Raw genomic sequence first — 6,895 nt, forward strand, 5'->3', positions numbered from 1 at the left:
ATTAGCACTGGGGTTCCAGCGTGATACCAAATGCACAGACCAAGCAGGGGGCATCAGGACGGCCTCTCGAGTAATGTACACTGGGGGTCCCTCCTCCCGGACCTGGCAGCAAACAAAGGAAAAAGGACTGCCAGGAGAAACCAGTTTCCCGAGGGCTGTATTTAGGTCAACAGTCAGAGGCCAAGCTGGAATCTCCAGGCTGAAGCTCACAGGAGTGGTTTCCCACGCCTCTTTTTGCCAGCTCTGAAACGTCAGTGTCAAGTTGTGGATATTTTGCTTGTAAACGATCAGTGGCCTCTCTAAGGAGGAAGACCCTTTCCTCCTGGTGCAGGTCAAGTGGGGACCATCTCGGTGTGGAGCCATGGAACTCAGAATGAATCCTTTTTCTCCCTGCTCCCTCCAGCATTATGATTTACACACTTGTTGATGAAGCAAGAGCTTTCCACCTGCCCACCATTCTCTCTGGAACCATCCAGGTGTGCAGTGGGCCACATGAGACACTTTAGCCCAGTGTTCCACCCCGCACCCCCAAAGTGAGCCACCCACTACTCAGGATGCCGGAGTTAGACCTGGCTGACTCCTAACGAAAAAAGTTACCTCGCTGGTAAAACCAGATGCTGACCCTGAGCTTCAATACCACCTAAGGAGTGGACTCTACGAAGATACAAAAATGAATACAGTAGACTGCCTGCCCTCAAGGAGCTCACAGTCTTGTAAGGGAGCTGAGAGAAACAGACAAACCTTGTGATGGTGAGTAGACTGTGGCTGCGCGGTGGGAGACGTTGGGAATGCAGACCACGGGAGGCCTGAGGAGAGAGCATGCACATCTCCGTCGCCAGCCTCGCCTCCTTCAGTGGGTCCCGATGTCTCAAGGGATGAAGCCCAGGTTCTTTAGCATGGGACCCAGGGCATTCTGTGGCCCTAAGCTTGCTGCCCCTCTCTGAGCATGCCGCCCCAAACCATCCCTAGACCCCTGGAAACGCACTCCCTTCCCTCCATGACTTTACATATGCTCCTCTCTCTCCATAAAGTGTCACCAACTTCCTTCTTATCTCTTCTGTATCACTCTGAGATGAAACACAGAGGTGTCTCACTGATGAAGTCTGCCCCAATCCTCCCCTCACAGCCCTGCACAGAATGAGGCGTTCCCTTCCCTCCCTTCCAGAACACACAGGCCTTCTTCTGTTAGGGCAGACAGTCGGTGATTGTGTATCAGCCACCCCCACCAGACCACCACCTCCCACTGGCAGTAGCTAGCGCTTTCATCCATGTAGTTGTTCACTCAGTTACTTTTCAACAAATAGTTAGTGAGGACCATGCGCTGTTCCAAGCCCTCAACAGACAGACAAAGTCCTTGTTTCTATGGAGCCTACTCTGTTGGAGGAGATGGAGATAGAAAAAAGACCTCCTAAAATAAGTGAGTTTTTAAGAAGCATCAGAGTGATAAGTACTACGTGGAATATTATTTACAAATAAGGTGACCTGATAGAGTGTGTCAGTATGGCTACTTTGCATTGGGTGGTAATGGAAAACTCTCTGAACAGGTGCGATTTCAACAGAGGTGGGAATGACAAGGGTTCACCCATTGGGAAAACTGGGGAAAGAATTTACCAGGTAGAGAGAACAGCCAGTGCAAAGGCCCTGTTATGGACTGAACTCTATCTCCCTTAAAATCATATGTTGAAGTCTTAACCCTGTATTTGGAGTAAGGAAGTAATTAAGGTTAAATGAGGTCATAAAGGTGGAACCCTGATCCAATGAGATTAGTGTCCTTAAGAGGAGAGCACTGGTCTCCCATGGTGTGCTAGCTCTCGGGCTCAGTTTACAGAGCAGAGAATGGAGTGGAGACTTGGCCTGTGAAAGAAAGTGTAAAGTTATCTCTTATGAGAGAGAATGAGCCATCCACTAGCATGTGCTCAGGGCTGTTTTCCCAGTAAATTCCATAGCCCTCCACCTGGCTCTCCCTGAGGCCAGTAATCCACATTCCGAATCCCAGAATTTCAGAGGGAACATGGGCCTGAGAGAGCATCTAGACCAATTCCTTCCCCCTGGAGATGAGAATCCTGAGAACTGGAGCTGGCTGAAAGCAAAACCGGGACTTGAAAATAATTCTGGCCCATTACTGTTCTATCAGAACACGTGGCTTCTTTCTTATTTTTTTAATTTTTTTTTTTAATTTTTAAAGGGTTTTTTTTTTTTTGGAGGGGATAAATTAGGTTTATTTATTTATTTCCTTACTTATTTACTTACTTATTTTTTAATGGAGGCACTGGGGATTGAACCCAGGACCTCGTGCATGTTAAGCACACACTCTACCACTGAGCTATACCCTCCCCCACCAAATATTTTTAAATTGCAGTAAAGTAAACAGAACGTCAAATTTACCATCTCAACCATTATCAGTGTACCGTTCAGTGGTATTAAGTATAGTCGTATTGTTGTGCAACCATCACCACCATCCATTTCAGAACTCCTTTTGTCTTATAAAACTGACAACATTGTAAAATGACTATAACTCAATTAAAAAAGTTAAAAAAATTAAATTAATTTAAATAAATAAATAAATAAAACTGAAACTCTGGATCCATTAAACAGTAACTCTCTCTTACCCCTTACTACAGTCTGCTTTTTGTCTCTGTGAATTTGAATGTTCTAAGTACCTCATAAAATTAAATCAAACAATATTTGCCTTTTTTTTTTTTTTGGACTGGCTAATTTCACTTAGCATAATATCCTCAAGTTTCATCTATGTTGTAGCACTTGTCAGAATTTCCTGCCTTTTTAAGGCTGAATGATATTCCGCTGTATGTAGAGACCACATTTTGTTTATCTGTACACTTACTGATGGACACTTGGGTGGCTTCCACCTTTTGGCTGTTGTTAGTAATGCTGCTATGAATATGGGTGCAAAAAATGAAAAACAGCATTACCAAAAGATCCATCAATTCCACTTCTGTGTACTTTTTAGCAATTTCCATACTGCCTTCTACAGCTGCTGCAGCATCTTACATTCCCCATTTCCACAAACAGTGTGCAAAGGTTCAAATTCTCCACGTTCTCACCAACACTTGTTATTTCCTGTTGTGTTTATTAGCAGCCATCCCAGTGTGTGAGAGGTGGTATCTAATTGTGGTTTTGAGCGGCATTTCCCTAATGATTAGTGATGGTGAGCAGCTTTTCATGTGCTTATTAGCCATTTGTATGTCCTCTTTTGAGAACTATCTATTCAAGTTCCTTTGTCTATTCTTTAACAGAGATGTTTTTGTTATTGCTGTTGTTACTGTTGAGCTGTAGGAGTTCTTTATATATTCTGGATATTAACCCCATCAGATACATTGATTCACAAATATTTTCTCCCATTTCATAGATTACCTTTTCCATAGGTTACTCTGTTGATTGTGTCCTTTGATGCACAGAAAAGAACATACAGCTTTCTATGCAAGAAGACTTCATGGGATTTGGGGAGGTGGGGGTGGGGGAGCAGAAGCTAGATAATACAGGATTTTTACTATGCAGAGCTAAAAGATACACATGCATATCAAATAGAATTCTTCTTCTGACATAGAGGCCAAGGTGAGGGTGAAAATATTAAGGAATGAGCATGATGAACAGTAGTCCAGAGGCCTTTGTCATGGTATTTTGTGCTAAATCCTTTAATTATTGAGTGCTAATTCCGTACTGAAATCTAAATTACGCCGGCAGCATAATCCAGGGTCCCCGTCCTCAGGGATCTCATGGTCAAACTGTAGAGATAGAAAACAAATGCCATGACACTGATGGAGCTATATCCTAAAGATACTGTGGATCTGTTAAAGTTCACGATCAAATGATCAGATTGGGCTGACAAAGGTCGTAAATGGGGTACACTGAGGAGGAGAGGAGGTGGCAGTGAGGCGTGAAGAGGACAGTGAATTTAATACTATAGCAAGAGTCCAAGTGAGAAGGTCCAATCCTTGAACTCTTCCAAGAGCAGTACAGAGGATGGAAAAGGAGGCTTTGAGAGAAACCGACATGATTTCATAACTGAATGGAACAGAGGACAATATAAGGTAACAACCACTTTCTGGCTCAGTTTGTCACAAGCCAAGGCAAAGACTGTAGGAAGGAGAACCGAGTCAAGAAAAGATGGTTCATCTGATTTTGGTCATTTAGAGTCTAAGGTGCCCATAGGAGATACAGGGGGAAACACACAACAGGCAATTAGCAGTATCGGTCTGGAACTAAAGGAAACATGAGATAAATAATATGGTTGTAAAAGACGTGAGAGAGGATAAGCTCACTGAAGAGACTGGTCCGAATGGGAAGGAAGGAAAGCTGAGAAAAGAGCCTACATTTAAAAGAGGGAGGAGGGAAGAGGAAGAGGCCCCAATGAGGGAGACTTTGAATTTGAATGGCCAGAGGTTTACCCAAAGTACGCTAATACTTAATCAAGGTGATCAGATAATGAGTCGGGCAACAGGACCCTTGGGGTCCAAGCCTTTCAGGGGAACAGTAAACGAGACCTTCCTTTATGCTCCTATAAAGGTAGAAGATGCACTAGTTCTGTTAGAGCAGGCAGATAGCTAGATATGAGCAGAGAAAGGGGGACACAGGCCAAAATGGCAGGCATTGGGCAGAAAGGAGTGGCACAAGCCAAATGCAGGGAGACACACATCATGTAAGCACCAGGGGTCCCTGGGCAGAGAAAGAAAAGCAGGAAACTTTGGGCTGATAAGGGGCCACACCTTTTGGCCTCGAGACCAACAAAGAAAGGTCAGAAAAGGCAGGAATTTCCAGTGTCCGAATGTAACCTTTTGCTCATTATGCCCTCATTTCAATAAAATTAGCCTTGCAGGTCAGAAGTACCCATCATGCACCAATGCCAGGACACTTCTGATCCAGACTAAATAAGGACAAAAATCCCTCCTCCCTTTGGGAAGTCCGCGGAGTTGGGATGATAATCAGGGAATACAACTGCAAGCCCTTCCCTCCCCAATGAATATTCCACCCATTCATTTTTACACCCTATGTAACTAACTTGCCAAAGAAACTCTGGGGCAGCTGCTCACCTGAGCCTGCCCGCTCTCCCCTGGAGAGTGTACTATCCATCCTTTAATAAATCCTCCCTTTACTTTTTTTAACCTCTACGTCTTGTCTCTGAATTCTTTCTGGAACGGGACAAGAACATGGAACACCGGTTGGATCCACTGGCAATAGTTTCAATTCTTCAGCTCCCAGAGAATTTGTGAACATGAATCAAGTCTCACGAATCTTTTTGGAGAAGGGCTGACATGGGATGGATGTGAGTGATCCCAGGAGACGGAAGCCCAGAGGACCCCGACTGTCTGCATTTCTGTACAAGACCCGAGAGACTCTTAAGTACAGAAATGTTTCCCCTTCGATTCAAGATCAATACTCACTTTTCCCTCATGGGCCAAATATCTGTGTATTTTTATTAAAAAGGAAGAAAACTCAGCCCTGAGAATTGCGATTCACCTAAGCGTGAGCCCTGAAGCTGCAGAACCATGACTAGGAAATTACCACCTCACACAGCTTTCGGCTTGATTATCAGGGCCTCACAGAGTCAGTGTTCCTGAGATAAGTGACGACACTGATGACCTATAAAGTGTTATATGAACTAAAGCGTGTCCCACAATCTGTTATATTATCTCCCGAACCAGAGAACAACCTGGTTAAAGTTTTTAGGAAGGGGCAAGCAGGCCATTTTTCAAATGAATGACAGGGCTCCTCTTCTGAATGACTCAATTAAGAAGGTCAGAGAAATGAATAGGAAAAGCAATGAACATGAAACCCTCCTTGGTCCTGATCCAGGTCCGAAGGTACTGAGAAATCCCCACCATGCACATATCACCATGACTGATCTGTCAGAAACACCAGAAGCTGAAATGAGGCAGAATAGATGGGCTTCCAAAAAGAAAAATAGTAATAATAATAACAGTCTCACACTTTATAAATTTAGAGTTACGCTTTCAAGGAATAATGTGTAGAGATGATTATTTCACTGAAAATATGCACATGGCAGAAAGCTGGCCTGACTGGCATTGACATGGATATGATGCAGGCTTACATACTTATTTGCAAAACACAATGGAATAGAAATGGACATCACACTTTGCATTTATATAGCAACTATTTCTCTAAGGACCTCAAAGGATTCTGCAGCCATTACTGGATTCATAGCCTGTTACACGTTTGTAAAATGAAGGAGAGGCAAGGATTACTCATCCAATTTTATTAAAGAAGAAGCAGACGCCCCAAGAGGATACATGGGTTCGCCAAGGGCATATTGTGAGTCATTTACTTGCTCAAAACCATGTAGGGACTGAAATTAGTCCCAAATTGTCCTTGTACTTGCTGATTTTCACCTATAGACTTCTGGAAAGGAAATGATTCTGTTTCTCACCTTTGTGTTTGTGATTCAGACCATCAAATGGACAGGGTATGAACTGGGGAAGGGAAGCGGTTAGCAAGTGTTTGGCATTTCACTTTTCCTTCAGTGGGCTGCTGCTGGCCATGTTCTGGTGGACAGACCCAGGGTTCTCGACAACAAAGAGGGAAAAGTCTTCCTACCATCATTACACTGGAACCAAGAGACATGGCTCCATAACAGCTGACATTTACTGACTTCCCACAATGCACGTTTTTAGCATTCACTAAAATACATTGTGTCATTTATCTTACAACAACTATGGGACCTAGGCATTATTTCCTTGTAAAGGTAAGAAACAGGCTCAGAGTGGATGACTTGTCCATAGTCACATAACTAACAAGTTTAGGCTCAGGATTTGAGCACATTTCTACTAATTTGAATAGCTGTGCACCTCCACCATGTTTTATCGACACGACTTCACTACTGCACACGGGGTGGGTCCTAGAGTCAAAGCCTAAAGACTTT

The 6,895-nt window shown here is 43.7% G+C and overlaps 1 non-coding gene across 1 annotated transcript; it reads right to left on the reverse strand.

The window, feature by feature from the left end:
• Positions 1 to 2,261: 2,261 nt before the first annotated feature.
• TRNAV-AAC (transfer RNA valine (anticodon AAC)) lies at positions 2,262 to 2,334 on the reverse strand. Its single transcript has one exon. It is a non-coding gene; the product is annotated as a tRNA-Val (tRNA).
• Between the last annotated feature and the right edge of the window lie 4,561 nt (positions 2,335 to 6,895).

The sequence above is a fragment of the Camelus dromedarius genome, chromosome 7 (genome assembly GCF_036321535.1).
Source record: "Camelus dromedarius isolate mCamDro1 chromosome 7, mCamDro1.pat, whole genome shotgun sequence".
Taxonomy (NCBI): domain Eukaryota; kingdom Metazoa; phylum Chordata; class Mammalia; order Artiodactyla; family Camelidae; genus Camelus; species Camelus dromedarius.